Below are 21,786 nucleotides of genomic sequence, written 5' to 3'. Positions count from 1 at the left end.
CATGATCATCATGTTTTACAAAAACTTGTGGAACTCATGCAGTTCCAGTTCTGCTGTCATTAAAACAAAAGCATGACAAACCAGATATTATAAATTCTGAAATTCCTGTTAATATTAAATTCAACTTTTGATGCTAATTACTTGGTGATAAAATATTTAATAATGGTATATTCTGTAATTAAGTACAAAAATAAGAGCGGTTTCATTAGTGACCCCATTGCGTGAAAGTGAAATTGAAAATGATTTAAGATCCTAAAAAATTAAAAATAAATAAATAAATAAATAAAAAACTAAAGGACATACATTGAAATTAAAGTCGTTTTAAGTACATTGTTTTTTACATTTCTTGAAAGTCAAGTGTTGTTTAAGAACAAAATGAATGAACAAAGAATTAAAGGAAACATAAGTTTAATGTAGAAATGTATAAAAACAAATGTATAATGTATAAACATTAGCATCTGTTTGATTGACAGGTACCAGTGGGCGGGATCAGCGAGTTTCATGTATGTGGATGTGTTTTCTCAGACAGCCACTGTTTATACAGTCACGAGCCTCAACCCTTCCACCACCTACAACTTTTCGGTCAACGCAATCAATACAATGGGAGAGAGCAGCTATGCAGACAACAAAAAAATACTGACGGTCACCACTGCTGGTATATTCAGCTCAGCCTGAGCCTGTCTAATAAAGCTTACGACACATAAACTAAATTATTCGCCATTTGTTTTCCGACCACGGTGGTTTACTTGTAGATTTAGACACCGGCTTTATTTTCCACTGATTTGATGAGCCATTCATCAATCCCACCAATCACATCTCATTTGTAAGGCAAAGATCATGGCTGAGCCTCATGCAAATAAGCCGAATGGCTGAACGTCTACACCAATCAGTGCACCAGTGTGTTTTCTGAATGCATATTTCAGTCTGTATTTTGCCGGGTTTGCGAGCGAGAGGGAGAAAAATCGAGCGATAGAGGGAGAGAGACAGAAAACAAAACCGTGTGATGTATGATAAATGATGATAAGCTACATTCCCTCACCAAACATAATGAATTCTGCAATTGTAATGTCATAGCATTTGATTTGCAAAACAAATTAGTCATGAGCACAGGCAGCTGACGGAAGTACGGAAAACACAACATGGCTTTGCCACAGAGCTCACTGATAGCAGAACTGACAAACCTTACTTATTTAACATTTATCAGCTATTTAAAGACAAATTTTGTCATATTTTGTTCACTATCATGTCATAAGACATTTTTCTCTCTTCCTTGAAGCACACAATCAGATATTTTAAGAGCGTCTTTTTCATACAACAAAACCATACAGGGACCAATGGTTGTCAAGGTCCAAAAAAGCAACATAAATGTCATACAACAGCAAAATTCATCTTTAATTTTTTGTTAACTTAAAATATCTTATTTGCATTTAGGCAATCAAACATGGTGGAATGTATTGCATTTATGCTACCATTCAGACTTTAGGGTCAGTGAGATACTATTTGTTATTTTTTCTTTTTTTATGTATTTGAAAGAAGTCTTTTAATTTATTTGTTTAAAAGTACAGTAAAAATGAAAATATTATTACAGTTTAAAATAACTATTTTCTATTTGAATATATTTAAAAATGCAATTTATTGCTGTAATGGCAAAGCAGAATTTTCAGCATAGTCTTCAGTGTCACATGATCCTTCAGAAATATATAATAAAATATATAATATCTCTTTTTCTCAGATGCGGGGGACTATATATATATATATATATATATATATATATAATATATATATATATATATATATATATATATATATATATATATATATATATATATATATATATATAATAATAAAGTGCATCTTTAAATTGAATATACATTAAAGTTTTGTGTCCTTTTTGAAAGCTTCACTGTAATTGCATGGAAATTTCAAAGCATTTTTGTCTAAACTTTCCCTTTAAGGATAAATAACAACTAGAACTGTTCAGTTTGTACAGTCCTCACTAAAACCCCAATAAAACCATAAATCCTCAATTCCGTTTGAATACACAGCATATGGTTTTGCTTGAGCAGCATTCAGCAATAACTAGACTATGAAAAAGCACGAGATGTTTTTTTGCAGGTACATGTGCTGCTTTTCACAATCACCTTATTTCAACTCACTCCAGTCGAGTAGAAGCCATATGTAATTTAATGCAAATGAAAACAGGGACGTGAAAGTACAGTCCATTCAAGTGCAAATTAAATATGCCATTTACTCTGACTAAAGTCTTTACACATCACAATGGGGCTTTTCAGGCTAGACTAGGTCTATAATGTTTGATTTTACACATTGGTACCTCTGTGCTTTCAGTGGAATTCATTATTTCCCTTTCTACTCTATATTTTCAGTCCACTCTAATGGACTCGGCTATATGTAGTACTAGTAGTGTTGTTGATGCAAAGTGTTTTTGAATGCATAAATCAATTTTAGTTTTTTGCATTTTCTGATCATAGGCTCACGGTCAGAGCAGAACAAAGCGACTGCACTCTGTAACCTCTGAATTAAGTGATTTACCGTCTCTCTCTCTCTCTCTCTTTCTCTTAGATGTGGAGGAAACAGATGACGGGGTCTCCCCAGCAGACCAGGACTCGGCTCCTGCAGGTGCTGCATTTCTTCCTCCAGCTTACTGCAGCAGCTATTTATCAAATGTAGAAAAGGCCTGACACCCCAGAATTCAGATCAATTTCTCAGCTCGTACTTCAGTTTCCGTGGCCTTTACCGGCCTGTTTCATGTGCTTTCATAAAGCCTTGGGGCTCGATGTTTTCCCCGCTGCGGTTTGGTGCAGTTTTGCTCAGGCTATAATCCTGAACGCTTTGGTGCTGTTTAATGGGACACCGTGGCAGTTATTGACCCTTGAATCGGGATACAAAATAAACTGACATTAGCTTGCGGCGAATTCGAGGTCCGTCAGATGCTGCTTTGCATTTTGATTGGGTTTGTGTAGAAAAGATTCATTAGGGTTTTCAATTTCCTCGGATAGTTCCTATGTCATCAGTTTGATTTTGGAATGATACACTGTGCGAGGCAGTTTTTTTTTCTGCGAGAGATTCATCAATGTCTTTCGTCAGTGTGAATAAACTAGTTCTTGCGGTGTTGGAGGTATTTTCACGCGGCGAGGCATGACTCGAGCGTGTCAAATCTGTGCCAATCACACGCTCTCTTCTACAAAACTGTGACATATGGTATAGCAAATCCAACAGGACAGTGATGCATAGTTGTGCAAATTCAACCAAAGACATATTTCAGCATCGTGAACATATATATGTGTGAATTTCAGCACAGCTGCCGTCAATATATCTTGTGCCCAAAAAGTATTTGAACACTTAAGTCATGCTTTAAAATGTCGGAGTGTCATTGCATTGGATGACAAAATATCTGCCCAAGAAGCAAACAAATGATTCTAGACCTTTTCTCTAACTCAAACTTTCAGGCTTTTGAACTCTTTTTGAAAATACCTTTAAGCAGCTGGTGTCATGCTGATTTTGAATGGACGTATTAAGTTTCTTTATTAGACTTTTCCACTAAAGCACTATTCAGTAGGTAAACAATTACAATTAAAAATAAATAGAAGTTACAATTAATTTCGATAAAACTTGGTTCCAGTTTATTATTATTGCTTTGTATTAAAATGTTTAAATTTAGGCTTTACTTACACTATATTTAGTGTCAGACCAATGAAAAGTATTGTGTAAAAAAGTTGTTACCATTATAAATAAATAAATACAAATGCATTCAATAATAATAAAAATGTTTAATAATTATTAAAATGAATGTTAAAATTTATGTCATTTGCTTTATTTACACTATTGTTAGACAAATGTGTTCTGTGTATTGTGGAAGTTTTAACATTAATAATAATAATAATACATTTTATAAAAAAAAAATAACATGCTTAATAATAATAATAATAATAATACATTTTCTAAAAAATAATAAAATGTTTAATAATAATAATAATAATAATAATAATAATAATAATAACAGTATTCAGTATAATCCAAGAGGAATGTATATGTTTAAAAAAGTAAGGACAAGAACTAATGCAAAAATTAAATGTATATCTGTCAAAGAGGTAAATCTATGGAATAAATGTGATAAGGAATTAAAAATATGTAATTAACTTTGCAAAATTAAGAAAATGTATAAAAACAAGCTGATAAAAATAATATGACGCAGTAGTAATAATTATATAGTAGTAATAAATAATTGTTATCATTTATTTATTTAATTTTATTATATAAAATATATGTTGCACTCTCAGTCATTCCTGCCTAAAAAGGTTAGGCAAAAATAAATTCATTTATTTATTTTAAAAAATCCGTAGTTAATTTCTTCTATAGAGGTTATATGAGAAAAAACACAGATAGTTCACAATCATAAGTGTCCATATACTTTTGTCTTAATATTTAAACATTTAAAATCCATTAAATGCTGCATCCCAGTTCGCATTCTATCCGTCCTAAATAGTATTCGAACATAGAATTAGTATGTCCCAAATCATAGTATGTTTTTAAAAGTATGCCAAGGATTCCCGGATGGTCTACTACTTCTGGTTAGAATTCGAAGTGCAGATCGATGCACACTTGTTTAACGTCTAATATTGCCTACAACACATTGCGCGGTGGAAGAGGATTCGATTAGAACTACAAACATGCATAAAAAGTGTTAAAAAACTACAAACACGGTGGATATACGCGACCGACGGACAGGTAGAGAAAGGGATTTGAGTGATAAATAATCAATGTCTAACCTGATGAAAAAATATTAATTTAATGTTATCCACGTTATATTCCATCTGCAGCAACACAATGAACTTTTATAATGATACGTTTGATCATTAACTTTAAAATGCATCATTATGTTCTCAGTATGATAGACCCGACTAGCAGATCAACGTGCCTCTTCATTTCTCTCCAATACGGTAGGAAATAAAATTAAACGAAATGTGGATGATGTTAACTGTGACAAGATGATTGACAGTGCAGTTTAAACTGTGACAGAATGCACGTAACTAAGCAACAGAGCGTCATTAAAGAAGCAGCTATGATAAAGTAGTATGTCCCAAAGTTTGCCTACTATTCTTCTACATACTCAAAAGTATGTACTTTTTCTTCACAAAAAGAGTACATACTTTTAGGGCGTAGTATAAGTAGGCGAACTGGGACACAGCGTTAGTGTCCAAATACTTTTGGGGTTCCCTGACTGAATATCACTTCAATAAAACAATCTTTTTAGATGCATTATGTAGTTTTTATTTACAACTCTTGTTCCTCAACAGGTCGCGGTCTTCCTGTCTATTTGGTGGTGACCCTGGCTGTGGGCGGTCGGAGTTGCTTTCTATTGGCCAAATGGAAAAGGGAGCGGAGCCTGAAGGGTAAATGACAGTGCATCTCCTTAGCGTGTCACCGTTTCTACTTTGCACTGTTAGACAGCGTGTCCTAGACTGGTCGACTCGTAGCAACAGCACGCAGCGCAAAAGGGATGAACTGTCTGAATCCTAATATGATTTCTCACTTTTAAATCCATCTCTCTCTTTTTCTCTTATCTCGCTCGCTGCCTCCTCAGCCGTCTGCATCATCCCACCATCTCTCCTTTCCCCGGCAGCTGTCACTTCCTCCCTTCGTCTCTCCCCTTATCTCGCCCCTTTCCCTTTCGTCCTCTGTCATTCTCTCTCTCACTCACCCCATCTGTCTTTTTTTCGCCTCGTCCCTTCCTTCAAACTGTCAGGTGTCTTGTCTCTACCCTCTCATCTCTCCCTCCCGTTTTTTTTTCTTTTCCTCTCTATTCATGAACCTGTCGTCCTCTCCTCTCGCTTTCAATTTGAACGGCCCTTTTTATCAGTTTATTAAAGCTACTGTCACAACACAATTTGTAGGGAGGAACCAATAATTGAAATGGCGTATGATGAATGGTTCATGCACAAACAATCTTGTGTTCTGTCTGTCTGACATTCTGGATACCTTTCATTTCCATCATGCTCTCCTTCCTGTGACCTTTGCCCTGTAACACCCCGCTCTCCTTTGGTTTTTGCACCAGGAGCATTTCACAGGAGACCAAAAGCGAGGAGCAGAGGTGAATCGTGTCAGTGCTCTAAATCAAACCCCACTCACTTCTGACCCTGTGTTGTGTAAACCCTGAAAAAAGACAAGAATGCTGTTAAAAACGTGAGTGCAGTGATGCTTGGTTTGCTAGGTGCCGTAAAGTTTAATACTTAGCTTTAATATGAGCAGTAGTAACGGTGATGTGAGCCACGCTAACAAGCAAGACCAGCATGCTGTGATGGCTGGAAGGCATTCTGAACAACTTCTGCCTGTCTTGATGAAGTCTTTCAGCTTCCAGTAGCTATGGAAGCCCTCAAGACAGCATATAGAAACGCTGCTTAGCTTGCACCTCCATAAATAGACTCCAGAGAAGTACAGAGTGTTCAATTCACCAGCCTACATGTGACAGAGTCATGATCAACCAAAAAAAAAACAAAAAAAAGAAAAGCAGAATAGACAAAAGTCTTGGAGTTTTAGTAGGATATTACAAAGAGCCTGAAGCCTGAAGTGTAAATTGAACTTTAAATTTAACATAAAATGACATGGGCAGAGTATTTTACGTTTGTAAAATGACCCAGAATATTAAATTAGGGAAAAAGTAGAAAAGCATTAAATAAATGTAAATATTCTGATTCATTAATTTCTAAAATGTGTGCATTGTTAATTTATTTATGTGTGTAAACATTAAAACATAAAATATGGATTTGTGTTGGGGCATGAAATCTAATATGCAATACTTAGTCATTCACTAATACTTTATAATATTCAAAAGTTAACTGTATAAATTTTGTGAGTGTGTGTATACACTAATGCATCAGAACATATATTATATGTATGTTATAAAGATATAACATTTTATATTTATTAATAATATTATATAATTAGTAGAAAATATGAGAGAAATAGCAAATTATTTATGTCAATTATATGCTGTGTATATTTTAATCAAAATAAATTAGTATTATTTATATAAATATATTTAATATACATTTAAGTGGATGATGTACAGTGTGTGTGTGTGTGTATATATATATGTGTGTGTGTGTGTGTGTGTGTGTGAGAGTGTGTGGGTGTGTGTGATTGGATGATTCTTTATATATAGAAATGCATTAGGAAAGTTATTCAGATGCTGTAATGTAAACTTTAAACTTTCAATTTTCTGGACATCTTAATTTTTTGACTGCTCCTCAGAAATTCCTCCTTGCTTGCAGAAGTTCTGCTTTCTCGTCATGTTTTCTAACTTGTGGGTGTGATGTGTTGTGAATGTGATGTTTCTGCAGGTCCAAGGCGAGCGGCTCAACCTGCTATGCGAGCAGAGAGCTTATCAACGCCTCGGCACAGTGAACGCTCCTCATCGACAGCAGCTCCGAGCCTGACAGCAGCGTCTATGAGAGCTGCGGACGGGTATTATCACTGGACACTCACAGGTCAGCTGTTCCTCTTTTTTTTTTTTTTTTACACAGGGAAGCTGGAAAAGGCTGTTCTAGCAAAACATTCAGATAAAAATACTTTTCCTGTCTTGTATTGGAAAACATCACACCTGAATTTACAAACAATGTTTATTACTCCTGAAGATGCCCTTTTTCCTCAATAGCAGGAGGTCTACAGTCCTGCCCTGTTTACTCACCCTGAAAACTCTTCGTTTTGAGACGTTTTGAGATCATGGTGAGACTAAATCTAATGTTCTTACACACTGAAAGAGGGATTTGAAAGCTTAACTTTAAAAGGAATCAGATTACTTTTTTCAAGTAACTAGTAAAGTAACGCACTACTTTTAAATTTAAAATGAAATATCTGAGTTACTTTTTCAAATCCCTGTGTTGAGAGAAATTGGAAGTGAGGTGCAGACGAAGAGGCACTTCCTTCAGATGGAGGCTTATTAATTTCCCTTTTGCTGTGAAAGGGCATTTACAGTTGCCAAAAATTTAACTTTTGGGTTTTTTTGTTATTAAAAAAAATATATATATAATAAAATAAGCAAGCCCAGCCCCAGTGACAAAAAGTAAAGCAAAAGTAACTTGCATTACTTTTCATAAAAGTAACACAATTAGTTAATTTCTCATGGAGTCACTCAATATTCTAATGCATTACTTTTTAAAGCATCTTTCCCCAACACTAAGTGATTGTGGGTCCTAAGAGACTGTACGGTTCAGGTCCGTCTTTCAGTGGAAGTTTATAAAGAAATCGATCATCTACATGACTTATGTTGTAGTTAGAGTTAGGGATATGAACAAACCTGAGTATGAGTGAGAGGTAAAGTGATCTTGCCTTAGCAGACATAACAAAATATATATATATATATATATTTTTTCTGTGATTGTGTAAGGGGAGGCATTTTAGATCACTTCAAGGTTTCTGCTTTTTAAAGCTCTTTTGTTTTTCTGCAAAGTGAGTTTTCAATATTTGAGCAAACCCCTCCAGTGACAGTTGTTTACAGATTAGTTAAGAATAAAAACATTTTTGCAGTTTGAAGGTACACGGTTGAAGGTTTCATGTGCTGAGTTTCTTTCCCTCCAGATGGCAGACACGGCACAAACCCTCTCGCTCATGACTATGAGGAGGTGAGAGGCTGGGGGACATATGAGGACCTGCGGGGCTACTCACTGCTGCCCCCTGCAGCCCAATTTCATCCACTAGCACCAGTATCCACCTACCATGAGGTGTGTGTGTGAACCAACATGCAGTTGGATCTATCTAGAAAGGTGCACTTTTAATGTTTAAAAGCTTACATTTTATATCTAAATTAAATTCATTTTAATTCAAAGCATATGATATACACAAGCTCCATTATGATTGCACAATTATGGTACTGCAGGATAGTGGTTTAATAGTTTTTATATAACAGATTCTGTCAGTTTGTAGTTTCTCTTTTGTTTATAGTTGTCGTTTATTTCACTTTTCTCCACAGGGAAGAGCGTACAGTAAAGCTGATGTGGACGTAACAGCAGGAGTTTATGATTCTATGGTGTACAGACGCAGAAGAGACACAGACTTGCCATTTGAGCTCAGAGGGGAGCTGGTTTCATAAAAGTGAGGCTGGTGAGTGCTCTGGTCTAGACCAGCTCTACCCTGAGACTAGTTTGGGTTTATGAGTTGATAAAACATTTTCCCTTTTTCTTTTTTTCTATTATGTATCTAAAATACGTTGGCTGTTCCGATTTTGCATTTTAAATTCACCATAAATGATTAAATTGCTAAATAAAAATTTAATTTGTTTTTAATTGGTCTAAAGCAGAAGCTTTTTTTTTAGATCGGCTGCAGCCATACAATATATTCCCTTTTTAGCAAATCAGTTTATTATGCTCTCCAAGGTTGCATTTATTTGATCAAATATACAGTGAAAATAGTAATATTGTGAAATAGTTTTACCATTTAAAATAACCTTTCCATTTTAATATATTATAAAATGTAATTTATTCCTTAGATGCAAAGCTGAATTTTCAGCAGCCATTACTCCTGTCTGCAGTGTCTTTTTATTTATTTCTATATTTATGTAGAATTTTTTGATGTCTTGTGGATATCTTTTGTAGTTTTTTCCTAAGTAATTTTATTTTAAAACTAAATTACAATGGTCTGTTAAATTCATAAATGTAATTAATTTATAAAAAAAAAAAAAAAAAAACTGAGCCCTGTAGTGTTTGTCTCTGCATATTAGACTGTATATAGAGGAAAGGATTTTTCCATCAGCACATGACCTTTAAAAATGAGTCAATTTTTGCATGTTAATATCAATTACAATAGCAATAACAATGTGCAATTACAAGCTACTCTAGTAATTGCATATTAGGTCATTCATTTGTATTACCGAGGACTTAATTACGTAATTAGATATTATGTAAAGTGTAAACCTTTCTGATGCCTACAGATGGTAGACAACCAAAATGAGTAATGCCGCCGCGCGTACCGCCGCCGCAGGGCCGCGGCGTTAACTGCAAGTCAGTCGTGTGTTAAATTCATTCGCGAAACTACCGCCAGGTGGCGCAAAGGGACGGATTGCGAACTGAATGTAATTGTAAAATGAGATAAAAGGAGGAGGTAAAACAACAATAACATTATGATATAACATTGTACCATCTTTAAAAAAAAAACATTAAAAAATGTACAGTGAGTTAATTTTAAAATTTAGGATAGTCTTAGGCTACAGTCTACTCATCAAAAATTAAAAGAAGATCTTTACACAAAGGATCTTATGCTTGCTATTGTTATTAAACAGTCATTAAATATAAGGCCTATATATACGGATAAAAAGCTAAATGTTTTCATTTCGGTTCATTCTTGGTTTAAAAAAAATCCTTCAGGTTCCATTTGCAGATAGAAATGAGAACGGTCCAGCATTTAGCAATAATTATGATTAATTCTGTTATTATTCTTGATTTTTCAAACTGCTAACACTTTGCATTTTTGAATTATGCCTTTACTGTGTGACCAAAAATTTTGTATTTTCTGTTTCAGCTGTTTGATCGCGCTGGTGCCTCGCGCACATTCATTGGAAACAGTAGCCGTTCACCGTGCCATTTGGCGCGAGCAGCAGGCCACTTTGGCATATTTTTGTTAATTATGATTTTTTTTTTTTTTTTTTGTCGATACTGAAACACGCGTGAACTACAAAGCCTATTTTTTCCTAATGAATAATATTTGAGCTTGAAATAGGCAACATCACGAATATGGAAACGTTTAGATTTCTCCCGAATGAGAGCCCAACCTTACCTTATGGTTCGCTTTAAATTATTATTCATTTATTTTTTTGTTTGTTTGTTTTATAGTTAAGCCTATATTATTATATACTGCAATTTTATTTATCCATTAGAATTATATATTTGTAATTATTGTTCTGTTCTGATAAATTTGTTACATTTAAAGGATTTTTTTGTAAAGTGAAGAGAACTAAAAATATCCTGTTGGCACATTAGGCCAGCCGTTATTATTTCTGAATGTAATAAAATGCAACTTATACATGACTTATATATATTTTTTTCCTCTCACAAACTTAATTTATTTTTTAGCCTGTTTTAAAAAATAAATAAATAAATAAATAAAAATAACATGCAGCAAACGTAGGCGATTAATCGGTTAAAATTTGTTACTGTGGGGTAATTATAATTATTATATACTTAGGAACAGAGTATGGGCCTAATCTAGGCTATCCAGTGTTTTTAATTTTTTTATTTTCATTGCATCTGAAAATTACTTTGTGCAGCACATTCACTTCGCACGCTCAACCTGCCTCGCGCGTTGCAGCTGTGGACGATTTAAAAATGTTTGATATAAAGGTTGCTGTCCCATTTTATACAGGAATTGTTCATTAAAAAAAAAAAAAAATCGAATTATATTGTTAGTTCTAATTATACTTTTAACACAAGTTCATTTAGGCTATTTAACATGCACTGTGACATTTTACCCTTTTTAACTTATAAACTCCTTGAGATTTTAAAGTCAGTTTAATAGTATTGAAGTTCAAGTTTTTTAAAAAAAAAAGGTTTTTAAGTGCTTAAATTATTTCTATGAATTAATAATATGTTATCAGGTTTTAATTGCTTAAATTATTTCTATGAATTAATAATATGTTATCATGTTTATTCTTGTAGAAAATAAGTGTTTATTCTTTAAGAAAATAAGGGGAAAAAATAAGGGACGATCCAAATATTATTCATATTTGTTTTGCTTCACCTATTTATGTAAGCTACAATTATTCTAAAAACAGTGTAAAAAAAAAAATAATAATAATGTCATTAAAAGTGCCATCGGCCTGAGTAAATTTGACCGTTATAGAATTGTGACTTTAAAGGTTATGATTTAGGAGGTGAAAATACTGTGAAATTACAAATGTTATGGGATTTTAAAAGCATAACAACTGAAGGTCTAGAAACGTTAGCCAATAAAGCATTTTTATAACAATGTTATTTTTAAACAATGGCACTTAAAGTTTTGAACTAAAATATTATTTCAACCATATAGCCTGTGAATAAACAAAATGACTTTTCAATGAAAGAACACTGAGAGTTTGCTTCTGGTGTTTGGATTTGTACTTCAATAATGAGCTCAAAGTTTAGGAATAGCCAACACGGGTTTTTTTTTTTTTTTTTTTCTCTCTCTCGCTCTCTCTCGCTCTCTCTCTCTCTCTCTCTCTCTCTCTCTCTCTCTCTCTATCTCTCTCCTCTCTCTCTCTCTCTCTCTCTCTCTCTATTTAACTCTCTATTTAACAGCATTAATTTACAATGAAATACGTCTTCCTCCAGGTAGACTGAATGTTTTTCTGTCTTGCTACTTGCGGACGGTGAAGCTGGGTCAGTTAGCGCGAGTCACGCGCTGTGTAGCGGGAGCAGCTGATGGAGGACTCCGCTTGGTCTTAAAGCCTTCCGCAAACGCTACGTTCACAAATTACAATGATTTTCGTAAAATAATGATTAATTATCAATTGATAATTTGTTATTATTATGGTCTTGTGAAAACAATAATATTGGCTGCGGGAAAATAATGAATAAAAAGAGTAGGGCTGCTGTGAGTGCAGGCATGTTTCAAAACCCAGTAACATGACAACACAGCGTTCCTCACAGCCAACAAACAGACCGAATTCAGTTCAGCTGGAGGGGGTTGGGGTAGTTCTGTATAGCTTGTGGGGGTCGAGATAAAGGTGTGAATCTCTTGTTCTTTCATATGGACAGTGTCTTATGAGGGTATCAAACTTGCAGAACAGGTTTAGATAGGACTCGTGATTTTGGTTTTAGGGCAACTTTGAAGAAAGGTTTTGATCCACTTCAAATGTTGACTAATGTATAGCGAAATATAGTTTTTTAGTTATTATAACTTCAGAGGAAGTTGCCTTAACTCAAAAATAAATAAATAAATAAATTCGCAAACTGTTGGGTTAATTTTATTTTGTTTCGTCTAAACAATATTTTTTTTTAGACTATGAAATATAAATTCTCACAGAATGTAGCCTATAACCAATATATTGAACCATCTCTTTATGTTTTTCTAAATCCCAAACAGAGTCCAGACATCAGTATGATCCGTCTGATGTTTTATAGGCTTTTTTAGATTTGGGAATACACATGCGTTACAGACATGACAAAAAAACATTTTGGAGTTTTTGGAGACATTATTATTATTATTATTATTATTATTTTTATTTATTTATTTATTTTTTTTTATTTATTTTTTTTATTTTTTTTGTAGCCTATTTACAATGCACAAACCAGAGGCAACAATATCTGCAGAGAATGAATCAATTTTATTTCAATTTTCGTTTTTTGTGTTTCAGAGGAAAAATCAGTGTTAAAGCATCTCTCCATTAAAGACCGTTCTGAAAGAAGAATTTATGCAAACGCGTATAAAATGCTTTAAAAACTTTAACAGAGATGTCTAGAGGCTATTTAATAGGTCTGCCTCCCATGTAAGATTTTTCTAGTAACTAGTCGTTCATTTGTCATTATTCAACTAATCGCAGGATTATACTACATTTACATCTATAATCCATAATGAGCCTTAATATATTTTCGCGCTCAAGCACATGCATTAGCAGAAGTAGCCCAATAATTGTAAAAAAAAGGAGACATTTTAATTATTTATTAATAAACAAATGTTTTCTTGTCGGCTGCAAGATGAAATTCACAGTGCTGACTCTCTCCACATGAACGCGCATTTAAAGAGAAATACACACGTCACAGATTACATAATGCTTTCGTTCTGAATTGATTTGTTTAAAAGACATTTCAAGCTTTCTGTAGATATATTTATCATGTATGTGAGACACCACAATTTTAGGTTAATTCATTATCAGGAAAAAATTCAAGTGATCTAGAGGGCGCCTCCTTGTCCTGCATGCGCATTAATAATTTTCGCACAAACACTTAAATATGAATAATTATTCACATTTTGCATGTGCATTACAACGTAAATTATTTTTACATGCAATTATCCAAAATAAAAACCAAACAAGATTTGTAGTGAAGATAAAACAAATAAGAATAAATGCTGCGCATGCACTCAGCATCACTCTTGCACGCAGACATTTTTAAATACATGCATTTAAATGCGGCTGCAATTTTATTTTTTTTAACTTAAATTCTATGTAAGCAAGTAGCGGCGGCTCCCTTTAAAATCACTGAAGTTGTCTATTAATGAAGCTCTTTTTTACATCATTTGAACTTTGGTGATTATAATGAGAGAACTTGAGTTTTAATCGTGAGGAACTTTTATTAATCCGTCCATTCTTTAGAATTTCAATGATTTAGCTAAATCGTGCAGGTTTAATTTATTCGTTTCTTGTTTTAATTAGGCCTAAATAATGGGAACGAAATTTATACAGTGCCTCACGTTTTACTAAAATAAAGAAAATAATTTATAAAACACGCAACAATTTCTTACAGACAAATATGTTTTCCCAAGAAGTTGTCTGTCAAAATAAAGGACAGGTAACGAATAACAAAAATGCATGTTGTTTTATTAAAGGAATTTTTAAAATATAAATTAAAATATAGGCCTAATATATGAGAATATTGACATTTTGCATATAGATCCATGTAGCCTAGCTCACTAAAATAGCCACTTTTAATGCTCTGATGCAAAGTAAACCACAATTTCTTTTGAATAATATAACACATAATTCATATTATATAAATAATACTGCACACCTATTAAATGTGTCAAATCTAAAATATGGTGTAATACTGTGTAGCTTAGAGAAAATATAAGCACAGGCTCAGGCACAGGCTTGACATTTATCCTGCTTGAATTCGTTCTAAGAAATGCACATAACTTCATAATCACCAAACTTTCATCTGTGAATATTAAATATTTTAACTATAATGTTTTTCTTTCATTTTCCCTGACTGCAGCCGTCAAATGTAACACATCAGCGAGGCAAAACTGACGTCTATTTGCGAAAATGTGCTTTGATGCGCTTGTTTGAAAACTTGTGATTAAAGCGCCACTCAGCGGTCAAAAGTTGCAAATGCACTTTGCAGACGCCGCGGCGGCGGTACGAGCGGCGGTAGAAGTGACGTTTTGGATGTCTACCTACTGTAGTTTAGAATTTATCAAGTATTCTCAACTACCTTCCAAAATATAAATACTAATAATAATCTGATAAGAACACAAGTGTTATATAATGCAGGTTTTTAAGTGATGAGGTACTACTTAAAATGCTATTATATACCCTGAGCTTAATGGTTTTTCCTGATGGCATGCATTCCTCTTGGGATTCTTGGAAAGCGTGGAGCTTTGTCCCAGGAGGAAGTCTTTGAATGTGAGAACGGGGATAAAAGTCTCGAATCCTTGAGTCTGCGGAAGCCGACAACAATAACAACAACAGCAGCAGCCTTCAATGATTCACATTTGTGCTATTGTCATGTATATGTCATCACAAGGAGTTAAACAAGAAATCTAGGCAAAGGCTACATTTTTTATTGGCCTGAGACAAGATTGCTGGCTTGGGAAAGAAAAAGGTTGCCTTAAAGAGATATTTCACCCAAAAATGAAAATTATGTCATCATTTATTCCCCTACATGTCATTCCAAACACATAATATTTTTTTTTTTTCTGTGAGAAACTAGATGTTTTGCAGAATGTTCATACTACCTTAAAAGGATAGTTCACCCAAAAATTAAAATTGTGTCATTAATTAGTCACCCTTATGGCGTTCCAAACCCATAAGACCTTTGTTCATAGCTATAGAAACACAAATTAAGATATTTTTGATTAAATCCGAAATCTTTCTCACCCTTCACAGACAGTAATGCAACTGACATGTTCAAGGCCCAGAAAGGTCATCTTTGAAATAATCGTCACATCAGTGGTTTAACCTCAATGTTATAAAGCAACGAGAAGACTTTTTGTGCACAAAGAAAACAAAAATAACAGCTTCATTCAACAATTTCTTCTCTTCCGCGAAAGACTTCAACACGCGTTCATGAAAGTACCACAATGCTTTAAACCAGTTGTCCTACTGTTATTGTGCTTTTTTTTAGTCCTTTCTGGATCTCGACAGATCATGGTGGTTATCTACCTTTAATTTATGGAAAGGGCAGCTTTTAGATTATGCAAAACATCTCCTTTGTGTTCCACCGAAGAAAGTAAGTTATACCGGTATGAGTTTAGAAGGGCATCAAAGTGGCAAATTACCAACTTTTATTCATCGGCTGAATTATTTCTTTAAAAATTGTCTTGTTTCTTCTGTCTACTTTGCTGGATGCCTTCAACTAAGCTAGCTTATCAAGAGTGGATGGCAAATTACAGGTTGGGAAGGATGCCAGTGCTTCTGTACACTGCCATAACAGCTTGTTTAATTGTAAATCAAAGGTAGTCTATAACCCATTGTCTTCTGCGGCTCTAATTTCTGCAATCTCCCTCCCTTTTCCTCCAATGCTCCCTAATGCTGAGATTCGCCTTCATGTCCGTGGAGCCCTGGCCGTGACCCTCTGCCCTGTTGCTGCCGTGACAGGGAGCAGACATCCAATGGCTTAAGGTGGGCCGATCTCATCTCCTCTCTTCTGTGTACCCACAATCCACTTACCCTACTGACCAGTTCACCTGCCATGTCAAACGCCTCAAGCAGCCACGACGTCTTATCGTTGTTGCCATAGTTACCACCCCCTTTTAGGCACGTTTTAACGTTGTCTACTTTGCAGGTGCCTTATGGTGGAGGAAATGCCTGCGTTTTTAGTATTGCCATGATATTGAAGAACATCTGGGTATCTAGTTGTTTTTCTAAAAGATAATGGCTTATATTGAAAATAAACCATTAGTGATTATCTGTAGCTTCCAGGAGATGTGTTTCACCCTATCTTCTTATTCTTCTGTTGTATTTCTAGCGGTATTAAACTCAGTCAGATAAACAAACAACACTATTGCAACTGTTTCAGCAAAGTTATGCAAATCAAGGATGAGGTGTTAATTCTATCAGGTAGTACAGCAGGATATTAAAAGAAATGTTATTACATTGTATATTTTTATAGTTTTCAGTTTAGTATTCATCACACTGTTTTGCTATGTATACAACTGTTCTGTACAGTGAAGCGGGTATATCAAAAGGTTCATAAAATCAGTTAAATTCGTCCCAGGTGTGGTTTGTATGTAACTGTTCACAACTGTAGTGATTACGGTTAAAGAAGATAAAAGACACATTTAATATAACTTAAAGTTAAAGTCAGTCCACTGTTGTTTCAGTGATGTCATTGTGAGTATGAGTCATTGAATCATTCATTCAGCCAATTCATTCAAAAACACAGATTCATTTAGGAATGTGATATGTTGCTTGGAGGAACACAATGTGAGTTGACTTCCTTTGGAATGGGTTGCATTGTTGGAGGAAAAACTACATTAGGTAAAGTCTTGCTCCAACTAACAACAATATATTGTAAAAATGTTTTGCTAATGTTCTCATTAGTTTATCAGAATCAGATCAGAATCTAGTTTATGAAAACGTTATTTCTGAATGTTCTCTGAACATTTAATGGCCAGATTTTGTCTTTTGGAATTAAAATAGTACAGTCAGTTTGGTGCCGGTAGCCTTGTGTATAGTGCATTGACAAATAGTACTGACCACGAGGTCAGACCTTACTGAATATGCATTTGTAGGGGTTTCCCTTTCAGATGCAAAATTTATGGAAGGAGAGTAATAAAATCAATCATGCTTTATCAGATTACTGGTATTTGCACCAGTATTTAACGCCCCAAAAAGCATGTCTTATATTTTGAGCTTGTGTCATAAGAGGATTGGCTCTGCTTATTTGCAGCTACGCTAATTTGTGCTGTGCTTAGTATATTGCATATATTGGTAAATTGTGTTGGTCGCTATGTAAATGACCTGCGGAAATTTCCACGCTCTTCAGCACTGTTTTGGAATTGCGCTCTCGCACTAATTTGATTTGTTTAGTAAATCTGGCCCTAAAACTCCAGTTTAAATGTTTTACAAACGTTATGTGAACATTAAGAGAACATTCAGTTTTATTGCTTTGAAAACATTGTGGAAATGTTCCTTTGGAATGTTCTCTGTTAACAGTAGTATTTAATTTTTTTTGTAAAATGATGAGCATAAAACATTTCAGAAAAATGTTCCATGAACAATGTTATATATATATATATATATATATATATATATATATATATATATATATATATATATATATATATATATATATATATATAGTTCTAATAATCCTCTAATAAAAGAACATTTGTTCACAATGTGAAGCGAACTACGTTACCCAGGATGCTGTACAGAAAATTCCACCAATCCGAGAGTTATGTATAAAAAAAAAAAAAATATATATATATATATATATATATATATATATATATATATATGTATGTATATAATAAACAGCAGCATATCTTGCTTAAATTATGCACTATGTACTTTTAATGTAATCCTTGAGAAATTACTTTATTTATGAAATGCTTGTCTGAGCTCATCAGGTACAAATTCTGAGAATTGTTTTTCTTATGAGATGTGATTCTTTATAAGTAGACAATAGCATAGTAACGGATAAGGGTGCTGCAGTAGATGTGATGATAACAGTCAGGATTCTGTACAAAAAAAGATATCCCTGCTTCCCGTGATATGTTCACATTTCCCTTTTGAGCCGTGAGAGCAATGAAAAGTCTCACAAATGCTACACAGACGAAAACACAAAGCCCTCACTACAACTTTCCAACTTGAGCTTGAATGTTGTAATCTGTCACATGATAACAAGTCCTTGTACACAGACACTCCCACACACACACAATCAAACTCAATCAACGTGTGTGTTCTCAAGCCAGTAGAAAAGAACACCATCTAAACAGCCTCTCCTTTCATTTGGATCATCATCTGGCCAGTGCGGTGAAATACTGTTTTGCCGTAGGGCAGATTCTCTCTGATCTTTATTGTATATCCGTCTAATGATGGTGAAAGTGCCAAAGCTCTAGCTCTTTAAGATTTAGAGCGCAGCCACGGTTCATTATATCCTAACAAATGTTGCTTTTTAACATTGGGAAATGTAAGGTTTAACAAGATAAGACGTGCTAAAACTCAGAGTATGATTCTTCCATTTCTGCTGTGAATATAAACCCCAAATCATGCGGCTTGATAAGGAAAGATGTGCTGTTATTTTTATCGGATGTATGATTTTTTTTCTCGCGGGCAATAAAATTATTATGCGGTATACTTGATTATGATTGGTCAATTGTGAAATACAGCAACTTAAAATTCAACATTTGACAAAGTAATAATGTGTTGTTTAAGGTGTTCATGCTAGACTTTAAAATATTAGATTAGTAAACATAGTTAAGTTAGATATTTATCGCAATTAATTTTAGTTTGTTATAACTAATTGGAGAATTGCAAAATTACATTTTTTTCTAAGTGTAACAGGGAATTTTTTTAGAACATTTTGGCAAGTTATGAACAAATATTCTTCCAGTAACATTCGTTTAGAGTTGTCTGATCTTAAATAATGTTCGCAAAACATAATGAACCAAAAAGTAGCCTAATGTTTTATTTATTTTAGTTTGACATTAGTTTGACATTTTATAAATGTTACTGATGGTTTAAAAACATTCAAGTAATATTCCAATAATGTAGGAATGTTCCAAAAAATTGAATGTTCCTTTAATAAGCATAAACATTTTTAAAACATTTTAAAAAACAAATGTTTTGAACATTCAGAGATCATTCAGAAATAATGTTGTCATAACCTAATGTGAATGTTATTAAAAACCGATCTTAGAACATATTTTTCTGTTCTGGGATGTTTCCTACAGCCTGTCCCAGATGAAAGATTGGCATCGTGAAACAATCGTGGCCATTTCTGTGATAGTGGCTCCAAATCAGAGCTCCTATGTCGTACAGTGAGAGAGGTTCAAAGATGAATTTTGTCACAGTCTTGTGACCAAAGATAGCCTACAATCGTTTTCTAACAGTGTCAGAAATTCAGCATGATCATCGCACAGTGTGTTGCTGCTACGACCCATGTTTACTGACCAGCCAATAAAAATGCGACATGAAATTAACGTGACATGATGCTAAAACATACAACTGCTTACCTCAAGCTCTTATCCCTTCCTCTTTTGCTGCTTCCTCACACATAAAAACTCCAACTGACCAAGTGTGATACGCAATGCTCTTTCTGTTTGTTTACCAGCATGTGCTGATGACATTTCATTCTTCTATAGTAACGTGCGTTATAGCGTACAAGTCAGTAGGTCATCATCGTACAGTCTATATTCATGTCATACCCAAGTTTATTAGATCCATATCGCAAGGTGTGATCTGCAGTGATCTTAAAGGATTGTTAAAATTGTGCAGTATGTAGAAGGCTTAATATTCGTCATTCATATTTGTTTACAAATATTCATTGTCCACAATGCAGAGTCACACTCTACTACAGCAGCTTAATCTAGAATTTTTGTTAATGATTGATTGCAATGAAATTTCCTCATATTACTGTAATATTGTTGCAGTGTGAGTCTTCTCATTTCCTCATTTACATTAACGGATTACCTCAAATCAGGATCTGTGTCCTGCAATAAGCAGTTTATGTGTTGCGTAAATTTAGCTCTCTCTGCATGGTCAGCGACAGCCAACTAGCTTTCATGCACAAATCTGTTGCAGGTAATTGTGGGTAGAGCACTGTAATAAACTACATCCAGTAGGTTTACAGTAGCTGCAGCTGTGCACACATAGATTATGTCACCGCTGTTAAAGGCCCACAGAACGCTTGACTCGGCACATTTTTTCTAACTTTGAAAAGTGAAAAATGACTTTTCTCTGCAGAGGACAGATTAATCTATTTTTTATATGTGTATATAAAAGATGACTTGTCATTAATCACAATCCCAGGTTATTCATCAGGGACAGGGAAGCAGGGGAATCCGGCTAATTTATGGTGTTTCTCTGGCACTTTTTGGATGATATAAACTGTTCTGTCTAGGCTACAATGAATGTTGCTTTATTCTCACTTTAAAGATTGGTTTTGAGCATCAAATGCTCGGTTTTAGTTGCACGTCCAGCTCAGTTCTGCTGGTCGCAACTCTTTCGGCTTGGTGGCGGGTTGCTGGGAAACAACCTTTTACTGTTTGCCGTCAGCTCATAAGCACTTCAACACAAACTAGCAACATTTTATAATGGAATTTGCATGCTGAACTTTTCTATCAAAATTGCCTTTTCACACGGCAGATTTTAAAATTACATGAATAATAAAGCAACAAGAACTATGGTAATAAGAATTTTGATTGAATTTGGCTTGCAGTCTGTCTCCCATTACTCTGTGGCTGCAGTATGTTTTGGTTCCTGGTTTCTGCTCACTTACTGTTTGAAAATGACACAAAACGCAGTGCATTAGCAATCAGAGCATTGTGGAGCTGGCCAATACAGTGAGCAAACACAATTTACTGCATAATCACCGATGATAAAGTTCTGCAAATATGGTTATTCTCAGACATTACCCAGGTGGCTTTGCTCACAATGCGCAAGGTTGTGAGAATAAAGCGCAGAATATGTGAATAGCTGTGACATTTCCAACTGCAGCATTTCATCTTTGTTTTCTTAGACAGCCTTATGTTCATTACATAGTAGCAGATTCAGAGTAGTTTATAATATATATGATACATGATACACAGAACAAGATTTGAATGCTTTCTGAAGAAAATATGAGTGACTTTTGTGTTGTTGTGCCAGGTTGAAATCATATACCCAATCGCTTTGAAAAGTAATAACATACCTCTCCT

General features: G+C 34.3%; 1 pseudogene; it reads left to right on the top strand.

Moving 5' to 3' along the window:
- Positions 1-9,474, top strand: part of LOC109054423 — a 92,894-nt pseudogene extending 83,420 nt beyond the window's left edge.
- Positions 9,475-21,786: the final 12,312 nt, after the last annotated feature.

The sequence above is a fragment of the Cyprinus carpio genome, chromosome B15 (genome assembly GCF_018340385.1).
Source record: "Cyprinus carpio isolate SPL01 chromosome B15, ASM1834038v1, whole genome shotgun sequence".
Lineage (NCBI taxonomy): Eukaryota > Metazoa > Chordata > Actinopteri > Cypriniformes > Cyprinidae > Cyprinus > Cyprinus carpio.
Note: the sequence above shows the minus strand (reverse complement) of the source record. Positions and strands in the feature narration are given on the sequence as shown.